The 17,354-nt window shown below is 41.5% G+C and overlaps 1 protein-coding gene across 3 annotated transcripts in view; it reads left to right on the top strand.

The window, feature by feature from the left end:
- LOC150038946 (transforming growth factor beta-2 proprotein) overlaps positions 1-17,354 on the top strand; it is a 75,698-nt gene that overhangs the window by 16,761 nt on the left and 41,583 nt on the right. The window lies entirely within an intron of this gene.

The raw sequence follows: 17,354 nt of genomic DNA, 5'->3' as shown, positions 1-17,354 counted from the left end.
GGTTAGTGCTCTACCACTTGAACCACAGTGCCACTTCCATTTTTTCTGGTGGTTAGAGATAAGACTTTTGTACCTGAGTTGGCTTTGAACTGTGATCTTCAGATCTCAGCCTCCTGAGAAGCGAGGATTACAGGCGTGAGCCACAGTGCCCAGCCCAGTCACAGAGATTTTTTAAGCACTGAACTTCTGACCACCATGGCAGGTAATATTGTGGAATGTCCAAGAGTATTGCTTAAATGTGAAAGGAAGGTCTGTTTTCATATCTTCTTTGTATCTGTGTGACTATTCCTGGTACATAGTTGTTACATAATGTTTTATCCTTGTATGTATATTTAATTTATTTTTTAACATCTTTAAGTAGTTATACAAAGGGGTTTCAAATTCCACATGTCAGTTTACAAGATCAATATCATTTCTTTTGTCATTCTTCCCCATTTCCTTCAACTCCACTTAGCACCTCAACTTTCCTAGTTCCATTGAATTAATGTTTCTTGTACTGAACTAGTTTTAAAAAAAAATGATTTTCTCCTTTGAGTTCCAGAGGGAGGTCTGTGAGCAAGTCATGCTGAAGCCAGTATTTGTGAACTTCACATTAGCATGTCTGTATTACATGATAAAATGGATTGTCATAGGTTAAGCCTTCAGCTAACTAGGCCCGGGAGCTTACCACTTGCTCAAACCACCTTCCTTTGAACCCCCAAATTCAGTAGATGCTCCTCAAAGACAAGGCTATGTGTTAGACTAAGCAATGCTGAAGACAGAGTTTTCTTCTTCTTTTTGCATTGGACCATGAATCAATTCCACCTGCATATACTGAGTGCCGACTGAGTGCAGGGCAGTGGGCCCACAGCACAAAAGAGGCCTTGAGTGATCTTAGCAGCTAAGTTGTCCCTAAGTCATGCCTGGAAAGAAAAGGAACACATGTAGTCTTAGAATTGGCATGGATTTTGAGGTCCTTGATGAGTGAGGCTTAGCTTACGTACTGGATAGGGACAAGGGAAATGTTTTACTGTCCCAGGAGAAGCCTGCTTCTCTGGATATGCTTATTCTGTAAACCCTCCATGCCCAAGCTCCCTTCTTAGGAATCAGTAGAGTTTTTTGACAGTGGCCAACACTGGAGTCTTTCCCACAGAAGATTTTTTTAAATCAACCAACCAGTATCAATGTATTAATTTTAGTATAGAAGCCCTCCAAGTGGCTAGAAACTGAGGCATAAATGAATGAAAGATTCAATCCAAGCTTTTAGAGCTCTGCTTATGTTTTCAAGCTCTGAATTTTTATCTTATTTCACGCCTTTTCCCAAGGGTTAAATGTCTGTTTTCTCATGGACTGACTTTTTGGAAAGGAAGAGGGGAGGGGAAGACAGCAGGGAAATGTTTGTTGAACCCTAGCCAAGTCCCTGGCACCTACGACTCATATCCTGCTCCTGCACCTACTGGTTGCTCAAGAAAAGACCATCCCTAAGCACTAGTGCTTCCCTCCTGTAGTCACAGACACACAGGAGGCTGAGATCTGAGAATCAAGGTTTAAAGCTTGAAGCCACCCAGCCAGGACAACAACAACAACAACAACAAAATGTCTGTGAGACACCTACCTTCAGTTAATCACCCAAACACACATAGATACATAGATAAATAAATACTATAATGTCACTCTCCTTTTAGTGTTCCCCATCCTATCATGGAGACCCCAAACTTGCTTGCCCTTGCTTTACTTTCCAGCCCCTTTCCCTTTGAACTTCCATGCCTATAATTTGGCTCATAATTTTTATGCTTTCTTTCCTCCCATAGTATGGTTAAGAGGCCTTTCCTCCTTTTTTTTCTCAGACACTCCCTTTTGCCTTAGGGTTGTTTTCCATCCCTTAGTTCCTGCAAACTTCTCTTTTCCTTTGGCAGATTGGGAACCCAGAAACCCATCCCACTCCATCATGTGTCTGAGAAAATCAGGAGCATCTCGGAGAGTATGGGATAGAGCTCAGGCGCATGCTCCATGTGGGTTCCCTTGCACCTGGGGGCTTTTCCATCCCTACTTCAGCTGATAGGACTGTGGGAAATGTCTGCAGACCCCTCTCTGACCTTCCATGCAAGACAAGATGACTGAGCAATGGGGCTCCGTGGCCTTTTTTTTTTTTTTTTGTCTCTGTTCTTAGAATCGTAATTGAATAAAAATGTAAGTGAGCAAATGCCAGGGGGCAAGCGTCCAGGTCAGGGTGAATTTCTCCATGCTGATTGTGAATACTCGTTATAACAGTGGAGTCAGTCAGGCCAGGCAGCTCTCGGGGGGCCATCCATGTCACCTCGTGTTGAACCATTTTCCATTCCAAGGAGGTGCAGGCAGTGGTTGGAGGCAGGTAGGGGCCTCATGCACCTCTCATTCTCTAACCTGAGTGTTGATGACAATAGTGTGTGTTCTGACACAGATTGAGGGACTGGACACTCAGATACTCCAATAGCTTTAAATAAAATACCCTGGGAAACCCAAGTCCACATTCCTTATAGACATGTGGCTACAACATCTTTTCTTTTTTAAACATTAATTATCTCATAAAATTACCATAGCATCAACAGTAATAATGGTAAATGAGGTTAACCTGCCTGATACATGATTCAAAATTCCAGAGGGGTGTGCTTCAAGTGGTAGAGCAACTGCCTAGCAAGTGCAGGGCCCTGAGTTCTATCCCCAGTACTGCCAAGAAAAATAAAAAGTGTAGGAAGGAAGGGAGGGAGAGAAGAAAGAATTCAAAGCAATAGAGACAACTTGTATGAATGAGTAGAAGAACAGTCCCAAGGACAAATCCAGTGTTTAAAGCCCTTACTGAGCAGGAGGCTTTTAAGTAGGCCAACTGCAATTTAACGATAGCATTTCAAGCATGGCCAACATATTTGCATTCCCTGGACATGTACATCTTTTTTTGGGGGGTTGGGGCTTGAACTCTGGGTCTGGGTGCTATCCCTGAGCTCTTCAGCTCAAGGCTACTGCCCTACCCCTTGAGCCACAGCACCACTTCCAGTTTTCTGGTGATCAATTGGAGAAAAGATTCTAATGGACTTTCTTTCCTGGGCTGGTTTTGAACCATGATCCTCAGATCGCAGCCTTCTGAGTAGCTGGGATTAAAGGCGTGAGCCATGGCATCCAGCTGACATCTACATCTTTAAGGAGATTTCCAGGCCCTGTCTTCAGCCTGCTGAGTGGGCACAGCTGGGTATGAGGAGCTGGGGAGTTGGCACTATCTCAATAGACCATGCTGATGTTCCTAACCTCACCCAGGTGTGCAGCTGTTAGAGGAAGCAGCTGCTTTGATTACCCAGATCTGTTGATTCCCAGATGGTCCATTTGTACAGATTGAAGAGAGTCAGATCCAGTGGGGCCTCTTTTTGATCAGCTGATGCTTCAAGCGTAGGATCCTGAATCCACAGCCTTGGTTGAGTCTTTGCCCTGCGTGTCCTACTTTTCTGTATATGTGAGCATGGTGTGGACCTGTTCCAGTGTCACACAAATCCCCTTACTCACTTTCCACCACGGAGGAGGGGCATGAGTGTTCAAGGAATTAAATTACTTATAAGGACCATGTGTTAAGTGCCCATCTTGGAATCATGTACACGTATGAGTTCCTTCACTCACGTGCCTTCACAAAGCAACTATGGTGTATGACAGGGGATGGTTTGTTGTTGATACTATGGATTGTATGAATGTATATATGGATGGATGGATTTTTTTCTTTTTTATGCTAATAACTAGAATTTGAACCAAGAACTTCAAGTTACTTGACTTGGTTTCTTGCTCTACCATCTGGGCCACAACTCCAACACAGGTTTTTGCTGTTCTTTTAGAAATGGAGTCTCCTGACTTTTCTTCCCAGACTTGCTTCAAATATTTCTTTTCCAAGTTCCAGCCTTCTGAGTAGCTAGGATTATAGGAGTGAGGCACTGGCATTTGGCTCTTGGCCTGGTTTTGAGAAAATGTCTGGCCTGAAACCCTTGATTCTCCTTCCTCTGCATCCTAAGTACTTAGGGATACAGCCAGGCACTACCACACAGAGAAGGGGAGTTTTAAAGCTGTTGTTCAATGCATATGTGACACTTATTATTTAATGTATAAGTTAGTATATATTTCCTCCAAAGTAGTATTTAGTCAAAAGCACCGCCATCTTCTTTATGGCCTGAATCCTGTTCTGATATATTCCATGGGTTTAAGACCTAGCCAACAATGGAATGTAAACTCTACCATCTCAGCCAAACTCAGCTTTCCTTTTTTCCAAATGATGTTTTGCACAAGCAATTATTAGCAGGTGGGACTCTAAATTACTGAATTACTTGATATTTAATTTGTGCCACTCTATAACTTCTGGTAATCTGATGTGATTTCCGATCCACCAGCACTTTGAATCCAACCAAATGGTAATGAATGTTCTGTTACTACTTTAGTTTTTTGGGGAGACAACCAACCTAGTATATCCTACTATATCCCATTCCCCTGTCTGTTAACATCACTAACTAACATAGCTAATTGAAGTATGAGAAGAACAATCAAGTTCACTTCCCATCAAAGCTTCAAACATCTCTACATCATGTAATTCTAAAATAAATGCTGAATGTGTATAAAACTCAAGAAAAGAGCAAACATTCATTTATTCAACAGTGTTTATTGAATGTCTGGTTTCATCAGGCACTGATCTAGTCACAGTTGTTACCCCCCAATGAATATAAAAGCAAAGATCTCTGTTTTGGAGGGGTTTACTTCCTGTTGGAGGAAGATAGACAACGAAAAACAAAAATCAATAACGGTTATAGGAATGAGCTGAGGTGATGGGATGGGTAAGTCAAGATCTTAAAAATGCAGCATGTGTGATGGGTTTCTTTAAGGAGATGAGATCAGAATGGGTGATTGGAAAGGACATTTCTGGCAATAGAAATTGCTAGGCTGTTCTTGACATGTTCTAGGATTATTAAAAGTGTCCTTGGAAATGAGATTAGAAAGATAATAGTAGTATAGGCCTGTAATCCTTCTACCCTGGAGGCAGAGGCAAAAAAGTCACATGTTTGAGGCCAACTTGGGGAGCAATAGCAAAACCCTGGACCAGCTACCTCAGTTCCCCTTGCCCCATAAATATAATGAGGGCTGGTTCCTGTGGGTATTGTGGGTCATCTAAGATCTGTGGCTTTTCCTGTGAATACAATTGGAAGACTAGTGATTTTTCACCAAATGTCTACTGTGGTTGAGAATGAAACATAGAATATCCAAAGGAGGAGTGAAGAGATCTTTGTAATGCCTGGGAATGGAATCTTACAACTGGCATTTCTGTGTAATGCTGCCGTATAAAAAAAGATCTCAAGCAATCTTGCCATAGGTGGATTTCTTTTCAAGAAGTAGTGTGATAGGTTCTTTATATCATTTTATTGTTGCTGTTTGTTTGGCTACTTTTATATAGTTATTGGCAACTCACCTTCTTCCACTGTAGAAGGGAGTTAGCTCTGTAGTCTTCTCTGCTTGAAAATAACCCTCTAGATCGCTCATCTTGTGCTGATAAATGTGCAGTGACAGCTAGTGACATTTGCCTTTGCTGTACTGACTAGTAATCATCCTCCTGACCTCTGCGACCAGGAACACAGAGCATTAGAATCATAGGTGACCACACACTTGGGTCTACAGGAATGATAGACTACCTTTCTCCGTGGGAAGCAGAAAGTCTGAGTTTAATTTGGATCTGTCCAGCTGGGCCTTGTGCATGAAATGGAAGTGCTTTTCTTGCAATGAAGTCATAGGCCAAGGAATTTGTGAAACTATGTCTCTTATCAGTCAAAGAAATTTCTATTGGACCAGAGTTTGCTTTCTAATTCTTGAAGTTTTGAACAATAAGACTTCATACCAGAATGTTGATTTTGCTCTTTCATCCAACTGTATAAGAAGTTTCAACTGACTGTACTGGGTGTCAGGTGATAGATGCAGGATTTTAGCCGGGACCTCCGTGTGGGAGGGAGGCCACCCTTGGATGAGGAAGTCAGGCAGACTAAAACCAATCAAACAAAAACAAAATGTCAACACTGTGTGCTTGATTATAAGTAAAGACATCTAAGAAGCCAAAAGAATTGCTTAACTTGGCCCGTAGAGGTGAAGGAAGTCCTCTTAGGAGAGATGATATTTTCTTCTTCAAAGATGACCTTTGAGATTTTAGTTTCTTCACCAAGCAGCAATAGGAAGCTAGCTATTTTATGTTTTCTGGAAGGAGATTTGTCCTTTCATGTTGTGATCTCCTATGACTGCCATCTTTATGAATCATGGAACAGCAAGGGGGGAAGATGTGTTTATATAAAAGAAATACATTTTTAAAATACATGTGTGTCAGTATTAGGCCTTGAACTCAGGTCCTGGATGGAGTCTCTTAGTTGGCACTCTACCACTTGAGCCATGGCTCTACTTCCATCTTTCTGGTGGTTTAATTAGAGTTAAAAATCTCATGGACTTCCATTTTCCAGGCTGGTATCAAATCACAGTCAATAGATCTCAGCCTCTTGAATAGCTAGGATTACAGGTACAAACAACTGCAACCCAGCCAAGAGAGCTCTTTTCAAAGACTCAGAATGGAGAGAAGGACCTGTGATGTGCTGTGGCATATCAGAAGTTTGAAATATAGCATTCATCTTGGTAGACCTTGTGCGTTGACTGTGCTCTGTGAGATTTCCTTTCTGGAATCCAGGCCAAGGAAACATCCTCTAATTTGGTCATGGTGATCCATGGTAGAACAAGCAAGTCATATGGCCAAACCTGATTTTAACATAGTCAGAAGGCAGCACAGAGGAAAGGTTGTGTGGGGATTGGTCCAGGAATGAAGGCTAGTCAATTTTGAGAAAATAGTTCAGTGTACTACAAACTAGGTAGAAGAGTTAGGAAAAAGGGTAGAATTTCACTCATGTTTAGAACGCTGGTTGATCACTGATGGTTCATACCTTTTATCCTGACTACTCAGGGAGCTGAGATCTGAGAATTTCAGATCTCAAAGCTACCCCAGGCAGGAAAGTCTGTGAGACACATATCTCCAATTTTAACCATTAAAAATCTAAAAGTAGAGCTATGGCTTAAGTGGTAAAACACCATCCTGAGCAAAAACAGTTATGAGACAGTAACCAGACATTGAGTTCAAGGCTGAGTACTAGCACCACCACATAAACAAAAATCCTTTTGATGTTTTGGTTGTGACATGCTTAGATTCACACTGTTGGTGTATCTGTAGAATTATAGGACACTTTATAATGGAAATTTGCTAAAGACTTGGGGAGTTGGTTTGCTAGTATAGCCACACAAATTATATCTCTCCAGATGAGGAAATGACATGCCCTCCTAATCCAGACCAATTCATCTGATATCAAAGGCCCAATTGGAAGTACCAGGCTTCTGAATCAAGACTTCATGTATTATATGATATTTGCGTCTGACATTGTTATGTGATGTATGTATGTCAGAGAAAGACTGAAATGTAGGCTTACTCTCAAAACATGCATCGACATTTCTTAGTCTCTAGGCCCTAGACTTCCATCTCGGCTCTAACAGGCCCAGCAGTATTTGGTAGATGTCCACAGTAAGGATTCAGGCTAAGTTTCTGTGAGAGTGTCCCTTGGTGCTATTTCCTAGAGTATGGTTTTGTTGCTCTTTCTCATTTGAGTTCTATGCCAACTTCAGCGTTATGTACTATGTCATTTCCTTGCATTTGCTCTAACCTGAACCTTGGTTCTGATAGCAACTCATCAAGGAGACCATTTAGTTACCCTCTTACCTGTTGGATCCAGTGGGCAAAGTAGAAAGAACCTTTGCCTGACACAGATGTATCTGCTGTCTGACCCTCAACTCAGCAACAGCTGTCTGCTCTGACAGCCCCTAAGCCTGCAAGGTAGCACTCTGCTTGCAAGTTCATAAATAATCATCTCCATAGCCTATTCTTAGTAGCAACAGATGCTAAGCTTCTTCAGCCTGCTCTTGGGGTCAGTAGTGGGAAAGAGAAGACAAAAATGAAAGCATTGTTTTGCACATGGCTGGACATCTGTATTTCTGAATTGCCCTGTTGTGTGCATGATGCAATTGCTGGAACTGTTTTGCTGAATGTGAACTTTGTCCACCAACTGGAGTCTAAATTGGTTTTGGATCCTTCTGAAATCTAAATGGTCAGACCATATTTTTCTAATATTCAGTTGGATTGTATCATTGCTCCAAAGGGGAACTGACTGAGTGTGCGTTCACATCAGCAGCAGAAGTTGTTTCTCTGTTTTCCTAGTCTATGTTGCTGTTTTCCCAAGTTCGTTACGTACTTCTTGCCTTGTCCATGTTTGGCATGAGGACACCAGGAAAGTAGCTCCCTGAAGACGGACAACCACTATGCCTTCAAAGATTGTTAACCCCAGTGTGATTTTCAGGGAGAGAACAGGTTGTCAGAAACCAAGCAGGTGAATCACTAACAGCAGTTAACCTACCAAATGTTTGCTGGTTCCATGGCCTATTTGGACTTAAGCTTCAGAGGTCAAAGCACTTGGGTCCTGAGCTGGGAGCCTTGCCCACTCCCAAGGCTGTGGTTTCTGTTTGATAGCTCTAATATGCAGAGAATTATGCTGGAAGGCTTCAATGCATTGCTTATGCTACAGATGTTAGTCTACCTGCAGGAATTTTGGTCTGGAGATTTGGTATCTTTAGTTTTCTAAAGCTGACTTCATGATTTTAATGTATAACCAGGTGTGGGATTCTTGGTTTGAGGGTTAGTCATAACTTTTGATAAAATTACGGTACTGTCTTAACTGTGTTATATTTTGAGTGAGTTTCTGAATATAGAAAATGTATCCACTTGGACTGAGTTTTGACAGATATCTTTAATAATAACAAGGAAGACTGCTGAACAGCAGTTACTAATGGTTCCATGTGGTCCTGAGCTAACCTCCACATGAGCATAAGCACTACAAGTATTCTCAGCTTTATAGATAAGGATACTGAGTCTTACAGATACCACATGTAATTTCCAGAGGCTCGTAGAGTGGAGAAGGATTAGAGCCAGACTTGAACTTGGTCTGTAAGACGCCAAAGGTCATCCTACTAATAGCTCTGTAAGAGGAAAAACTTAAATTTAAATGAAAATAGATTTAAAAGAATGAGGTGTTCAAAAAAGAAAATGTATTAAGGGAAAACCTTAGTTATTTGCATATATTAGCAAAGGAAAAAGATAAGTTTGAATGTTTCTTTTTTCTTTTAAATATAGCATTCTCCTCCTGAAAAACCTATGTAAAGTGAGGACATATAGAAAAGCCCATGAGTAGGAATGCTGGTATTAGAACTAAATCAAGGGCGAAAGCATGTTATTTTGTATTCCCATTGAGAAAATGGAAATTGTTTTTTCAAGTACATCTTTATATACAGGTTGAATGCATCCATGCGTTTATTGTCTTTCCTGGGCTGGATAGTAAATATAGTATGTAATATGAAAGCCTGATGCTTTTCATTCTGTTCTATAATCTGAATACTGTTTTTGGTTTGATTTGGTTTGCAGGCTGGTAAACTACTAGCTCAAATGACATACTTGATTTCCATTTCCTTTTCCTTTTCTCCCCCTCTTGTTGTTATTTGTTATTTTTGATTTTTGAGATAAGGTCCCATTCTATAGTTTAGGCTGGTTCTTGAACTCACTATATAGGCCAGGCTGGGCTCAAACTCATGATCCTTCTGCCTCCACTTTTTGGAAGGGCTGTAATTACAGACAGGCATCACTTCACACAGCTAACTGCATGCAGTAAGAGTAGTACCAGTGCCTATCAATGGCCCAGGACCCTAGAAATTCCTTAGGTGGTTCCTGTGGGCTGCCAATCCTTATACATAGGAAGGAATGTTACGTATTTAGGCAGCCAACATATTTAAAATGAGGGAAGGAATAAAGTTTATACAGGTGAGCCATCATTGAAATACCACCCTGTATGTGCAAAGGCACAACCTTGATGCAAGAATACAAACTTTTTCTTGCCATTAAGTAGTATTTTTCATCTTATATGTTAGAAAAAGTTCAGCATCTCCAGGGCATTTAAGGAGTAGGAGAGAGATCACTTGCCAGCTCCTGTGACAAATGGGAAGGCCAACCTCAAGGCTTTATTATCCCCTGCCACAGGGACACCTGGATGAGACCCTGCTCCCTCTGTGAGTTCAAACTGCTGTCACTGGAGCCATAAAGGGACATTTAGGCCAGTGCTTTTGGATCTGTAGCCAGACAGCACAAATATTTTTAGAGTTCTTCTTGTCTCAAGTTGATTTGTACTTGAAGTTTTAATACATGAAGGCTGCATGGAAACAACTTTTAAACTACTCTCTGGGTAGTGTGCATGTGAGTCTGTGGGGGGGGATGGGTTAGTACAGCAGCCTTTAAACGGGTTTTTCCCCCCCTTTCTTTTTTATTGCTAAATATCCAACAGACTGAATGGAGGAAATTCAAGTCTAACCCTGGAGGGACCCCTGTTTAGTCATCTGTCTAGACAGAGGAGTTCATATAATAGGGCTCTCTGTTTCTTTGGCTTTTGTGTAACAGACGGTGGTCCCTTTCTTTCAACTTCGTGAAGATGTCAACCTTTGGTTTCTCGATCCCAACTTACTGTTGATAAGCCAAAAAAAGTGACTCACCCCTGAGCCAGCAAGACTCTTGCAGTCACAATTAGATTGTGATCTACTAGAAAGAAAATACAGGTCTCCCATACAAAAGACAGGGCAAAATCCTGATGGCATAATATTGAGATCAGATACCTTTTTCTATTTTTTTCTTTTTTTATTTCCCCCTTGTATCTCATTTTTGGCCTTTCCTTTCTTCCCTCCTTTCCTTCCCTCTCTCCTTTCCTTCCCTCCCTCCCTTCATTCCTTCCTCCCCACCTTCTTTCTTCTTTTGCAAACATTAGGGTTTGAACTTAGGGCCTTAAATTTGTTCACCTGGCTCTCTACCATTTGAGCTATGCCTCCAGACTTGTGTTTTAGTTTAGAGAGATAATTTTGTAGACTTTTCTTCTTGAAGTTGGCTTCAAACCACGACCTTCTAGATCTCATCTTCCTGAGAAGCTAAGGTTATAGTCCTGAACCACTCACATCCCTTACCTTTTGAACTTCATTTCTCTTTTCTCTAAGTGTGGATTAGTTACAAAGACAGCATTTCTTTCTTTAAAACAGCATGTCTTTAAACAAAGAAATGATCTAACTTATAAAGGTATCTTACATATGTTAGCTGGTGAATAGATCGTCATTAACTCATTCATACATTTATTTCTAGTTCATTACTAAATTCCTTGCTTTTTCTGTTCTGAGAATCTATTGAGAAGCTAGAAATTCCAGCTTAAATAAAAACAAAAACTCAATTTGGCATACCTTGAGAATATCAAGTGAAATTGTTTTCAAAGTCTAGAAAAAAATGAAAAAGTAAGATCAGAATTGTTTCCGGTTTTGATCTGTGGCTGCTACCCTCCAGTGTAGCTACCTTCACAGCCAGCTGAGCCAGGCTGGGAGTCAGCCAGAAGAGTCCATTTGTCACCCATGTCCCTGAAGCATGACCTTCCACCACCCCCAGAGAACAGCTGGTTTCAGGGCTACCTTGCAATGTAAAAGTAGACTGGAGAAATGTGAACTACTTTCTTTAAACGTATGAGGACTTTCCCTCCCTCACCTTCCTTCCTTCCTTCCTTCCTTCTTTCCTTCCCTCCTTTCCTCCTTCCTTCCTTCCCTTTGTTCCTAATATTCCATATACAGTGTCACTGATTATTCTTCAAGTTTGCCACTTAGGAAGAGTCTTACTTAAGTGTTTGGAGGGGAACATGAGACCTGTTGAAAATGGTCTCTGCTTTTAATTTGTACTTTCCTAAAAACTTCAGTGTATCCTGGTTTCTGAATCTGGAAAGGCCAAAGTTGAAATTGAATGGATGCTCTGTAATCATATTTTACACTTGCCTCCACATGCTTTTAGATGTACAGTCAGTGGGGTCTAGAAATATCCAATTAAATTTTACTCCTTTTGCTTACAGGATCTCTTTGGTTATGTACAGCTCTCCTGCTCCTTTTATCCACATTTGGTATACAGCCAATCACAGCAACAATAATAACGACCATATTTATGTAGTATTTTGGGAGCTCAACGTACTTACTTATGCAATTCATAGACTTTGACATATTTGATCCTGACAGTAATGGGACTATTATTTTCTCCATTACACATAGGAGCCAAACAAGATGATGAGAGATTAAAAGATTTGCTCATGCTAGGTGTAGTGGCTCATGCCTATAATCCCAGCTGTTCAGGAGGTAAAGATCTGGAGGATCATCTTGTGAAACCAAAGCAAGAGAAAAGCTTCAACTCAATTAGTCCATTTGTGGTGGCCCAGGCTGTGGTTCCAGCAGGCATAGATAGGAGGATTAGTGTCCTGGCAAGCCCTGGACAAAAATTTAAAACCCTTTCTAAAAAATAACTAAAGCAAAAAGGCTTAGGGATGTGACTCAAGTAGTTGTGAGGCCTGAGTCTAAACCGCACTGCTGTGCCTATAATGGTTAAAATCATGATTGTTCCATCGAATTGGGAAATTCATAGGAGGTAAGCAAAGCACACACATGTGTGAGTCTGTGAGGAATTTGCAGAGATGACTAGATTACAAGGGCATTGTTCTAATAATCCTAAAGGATTAATGCTTTAATCCCCTGATGAATTCAGCATTTCAAAAGACCCCTTGGTAGGTTGTAAACTGAACAAACCGGGACCTTGTTATAGAAAGTAGGTTACTGGGAGTGTTGCCTTAAGGACTATATCTTGCTCTGGCCACTTCCTGTTAACTGCTCCACTCTACTTCCTGTCTGGCACTTCCTGCTACTGCTCTAAGCTGCTGCATCCTGTCTGATTGGGGGGGAGTCACTCTTCCACACACTCCCTACCACGATGGACTTCAGCCCCTGAAACCTTGAGCAAAATAAACCTTTCCTTCTTTGCTCAGGTCAGGCATTCTGTCATGGTAGGTCCAAGTCACCCACCCACCAATGCTACCATTATCACCATTAGATGGGAATTCAGCTCCTTTTCCAACCTTATGAACCAGAGTAACTATATGTGGTAAATAGTGTAGGGCACAAACTCGGAAATGAAAATGGCCTAGGCCTTGACAATTGAGGAAACATTTTCCACCTGGTCTAAAATATCAAAATGACTGTACTCTTGTGTCGTTAGAAACCTGTGTGTTGTACACACAGGCTAAGTTCCTTAGATTCTGAAGTTAGGAAGAGTAATCAGCATGCCAAGTTCTTTTTAGATCATTTTTTTAAATAAAAAGCTAACCCTTCTGATTAGCAAACAGTACAAATGTTTGTAAAGTTGGAAGATATTTTTTTAATATCTTTATTTGAATTGCACAAAGCAGCCAAATGTAGTTTGGCCCTAGGCTGCAGAGTCTATGTGTCTTGGTGCCAAGAAGCAACTGCACTCCGCCTGACATGCCAGGCGTTCCAGACCTGTTACCTTGTAAGTGTAATATTTACCAGATTTGTACTTCATCTGGAAAGGAAGAGCAGAGCTGAATAGGGTGGGGTGAGTAGGGCCTCTGGGAAGTGCGCTCAGTGTTAAGAGGCCCTTGAAGGAGTAGGTAGCTTGGGAAGGTGACCATAGTCCCTTTGCTGCCAACTTGGCATCTATGAAGAAAGAATAGCATGGGGTCCCTGCTATGTGCCAGGCTAAGAGATAGATGTTTCCTTTCGCAATTCTATTTTATTTTCAAAATGGTATGAGATAGACTCCATTGGTATCCCCATTTATACACAGGGCAATTGTCCCTAATAGAGTGAAGCAGACTACTCAAGTTGAGGCCTGTGCTGTTCTAAGGTCACTCTGGAATTTGACTTTAGTCAAGCTGATAGAGTAAGGAATGATAATGCATCCAGCAGGGCCCACAGGAGTCAAGGCGCCCACCCCTCTCTCCTCTTGGTTTTTATTCTCTACCCTTCCCAACAGCCCTATAAGCTGAATGCTATTAACATTTCCACGCATGGAATCTGACGCTCAAAGATTAAAGATATTTGACAAGGGTCACATGTTAGAGCCAGGATCAGGGTGTGGGCCAACCCCATATCTCATTCTTCAATTGCTTTATGTTAATTCACCATTCCAGCACCACCTTCTTTTGGCACCAGTGAGAAACTGACAAACTAGATGGGACCTTAGAACTCTGGACTGACTTAGCAATCTGGATGTTTCTAAAGGAGAATTGGCTTGAGGCAGAACTCCAGACAGCCTGTTCTGAACTCTGAGTGTCAATAAATAGAGCTAGTAAATGAGATCTTGTTGATTGTATGTGAGTGTGTGTGTGTGTGTGTGTGTGTGTGTGTGTGTGTGTGTGTGGTGTACACTCATGCTTGTGTGCTCATTTGTGGGCTAGAATTGTTTTGATGTGGAAGGAACTACTTACCAGTCTCTACTTTACTTTTATCACTTCATCTAATGGGTAAAGATTGAAGATATCTCTGCAGATCAGCAAAACAAAACAAAACAAAACAAAAAACAAACAAAAACAAGACCCCAAAACCCCAAGGCCCCAAAATGCTTCCTGCTCTTCCCTGTCTTTGTTAAATGAGGGCTTCTCTCAGTGTCTTGAATCCATGAAAATTTTTTTCTCTTTCGAAGTGTTTGTATAAAAATTAAGCCCAAGTGTTGGAAGTGAGCCTCCCACTCCTTCCTCCACCCCCTGGGGTGTGCAAGGCTGTCTTCCAAGGAGGATGGAAAGACAAACAGTGGGGCCTCCTTACCCCAAGCCCCTTGCAAAGACCCTCATTCAGCTACTGGTTCCCCAAATTGCAGTATTTTTAGTTGAAAGTGGAAAATTATACAAGCAAATGTGGAAAGTGTTGTCTGGGGAAGAGCAGTCGCCTCCTCCACCCCTCCAGACCCCCCTGAGAAAGGTATACTGAAAGACACACATTTGGAATGACCCGGACTACTAGTCCCTGGGGCTCACCTGTAGATGAAATGGCTGAGTTTCAGTGATAGGTTATGTTCCTTAGCAAAGTATGGCATCACGGTTTTTCCTGTGTTGAAAAATCAGATTTTTTTTTCTACTGACTTCTCAACACCAATGTGTCTCATTGGACATCAGGGCACAGGAACTGAGCCTCAAGGATGAGTTCCTAAAGATTGATTTTTCCATCATTTGAAATCTGAAGTAGAAGAGAGATGGAGGAACTTGTATGAACCAGTTACTCTTTGGGTAGAGGGGTCAGGTTTGGGGAAGTGTGTTGAGTATGCTAAGATCATCTTCAGAAATCACCTCTGTTTGCCTTAGGTGCTCTAATCTTCCCTGAGCTTACCTTTTCAATCACTCCAAATGTGTACATGTATGAGAGTACAGAATGTTCTTGGCATATTCTTGAACATTTTCTCAAACATAATTCATTTTTTTAAATATATGTGCCAGTCCTGGAGGTTTGAACTCAAGACCTGGGCACTTTCCCTGAGCTTTTTCTCTCAAGGCTAGTGTTGTACTTATTGAGCCACAGCTCCACTTCTAGTCTTTCCATCTTTCCACATCACATTTCTAAAAATTCTGTGGCTCTTATAAACACTCTGTAAAAAAAATGACATAGAAGAAGTATAAAATTCATTTAAATAACAAAAATAATACAGAAGTTCATACTATAGCATTTGTATCTTTTAATACCCCATGCTCAGTATTGTTTTTTCATTTTCTGTTGCTTCAGAAAAGGTCTAGCAAAAGGATTGTGATGATATTTTAGGACTGTAGAATTAGATAAGCTCCTGTATGTTATCTTTGAATGACCTCTGCTGGGATGGGGTTGTACATTCAATTCAATAATGATACCGTCCATATGCTCAACGCTTGGTGTTTTACAAGCATCCTTTCACATGCACAGCCATGTGTGGATCTGGCTGGAGCATTGTGAAGCATCCCAGTTCACATGCACTGGAACATATACATCATCTCCAATTGAGAATTCTTAATTAGAAGTGGTAGTCTTTGCTAGAAACTTTTTATCTCCATGCCCATGGGGTTTGGGAATTTGAGAGATGTCTACTGAAGGGTTTGATATGACCAAATAAACTATTATTTCTTTCCTGAGCTGCAACAGTCAGCCTTGAGTCAGGATCCAAAAAAAAGTCATACACCGTGTGTGATCTTGGCTGGTAGAGGAAGGTGAAGCAGCATCCTCAAAATCACCATTGGCGTTGCATAAACCCAGCTTCCTGGCTTTTCCTTTTTTTTTTTTGCCAGTCCTGGGCCTTGAACTCAGGCCTGGGCACTGTCCTTGGGCTTTTTCATGTCTAGAGCTCACTTGAGCATCATTTCTGGTTTTTTTCTATGTATGCTGTACCGAGGAATCGAACCCGGGTCTTTGTGCATGCTAGGCACAAAGTGGTAGCATTCTACCACTAGACTAAACTCATGGCCTGCTCTTGCTTTTCTTTTGTTGTGGAAAAAAATTGAAGATTCAAACAATTATGACTCAACACAGAGTCACAGATTATCCAGACCTTGAATCTTGTCATATACGGCCCAGGGTTGACTCTAGCTCCTTCTGTGTGTAGCTCTATTAGAAGGCGCTTTCTGATCCTTGAAATACTATAGAACAAACATTTATCAGGAAAAGGGACGTGACGCAGTGGAAGGGACACGAAGTGTGGCCTTCCGATCAGATAGATTTTATTTTCAACTTCCAGCTACTTTTCCCTTTCAGCTCCATGCTGTTGTGGTGACTTTCTGCTGGGACTAGGTCTTTCCCTACAGTGGAAGATTATCTAGTACTGTTAATAGATGACATTTATATGGGACAGATGTCATTAAAATGATGCTTGGGGCCTGGAACGTAGTAGCCTAGTGGTAGAGTGCTCGCCTAGCATGCATGAAGCCCTAGGTTCAATTCCTCAGTACCACATATTCAGAAACAGCCAGAAGTGGTGCCATAGCTCAAGTGGCAGAGCACTAGCCTTGAGCAAAAGTGCCCAAGGACAGTGCCCAGGCCCTGAGTTCAAGCCCAGGACTGGCAAAAAAAATGATGCCCGAGAAGTACTTTATACAATGTTCTCAAATTTGTGGATACTTCTGTGGCAGTGTCACTGTGTGACACATGTGATTTATCAATGGATCCCATGACTCAAAAAGTCTTCTGATTCCCAGAGTAGTTTTCTGAGATATATCCTACTGAATCATGCGCATGTCTGCCCACAAGCTCCTGTGGCTAACATTACAAGATGAGGAGCAGAGCAGACCTGATGGCCATGTGAGACAATGAAAGAGATGACTCTCATCCATGTGGTTTCTGCTATTGCTACTGTCTTGAGATTGGTAACTTCCGCTACGTTCCTTTTCGGGACAGTC

This window comes from Megascapheus bottae, unplaced genomic scaffold, assembly GCF_031878675.1.
Source record: "Megascapheus bottae isolate mThoBot1 unplaced genomic scaffold, mThoBot2.hap1 H_2, whole genome shotgun sequence".
Taxonomy (NCBI): Eukaryota; Metazoa; Chordata; class Mammalia; order Rodentia; family Geomyidae; genus Megascapheus; species Megascapheus bottae.
The sequence above is the reverse complement of the archived record's forward strand: the minus strand, read 5'-3'. Positions and strand labels throughout refer to the sequence as shown.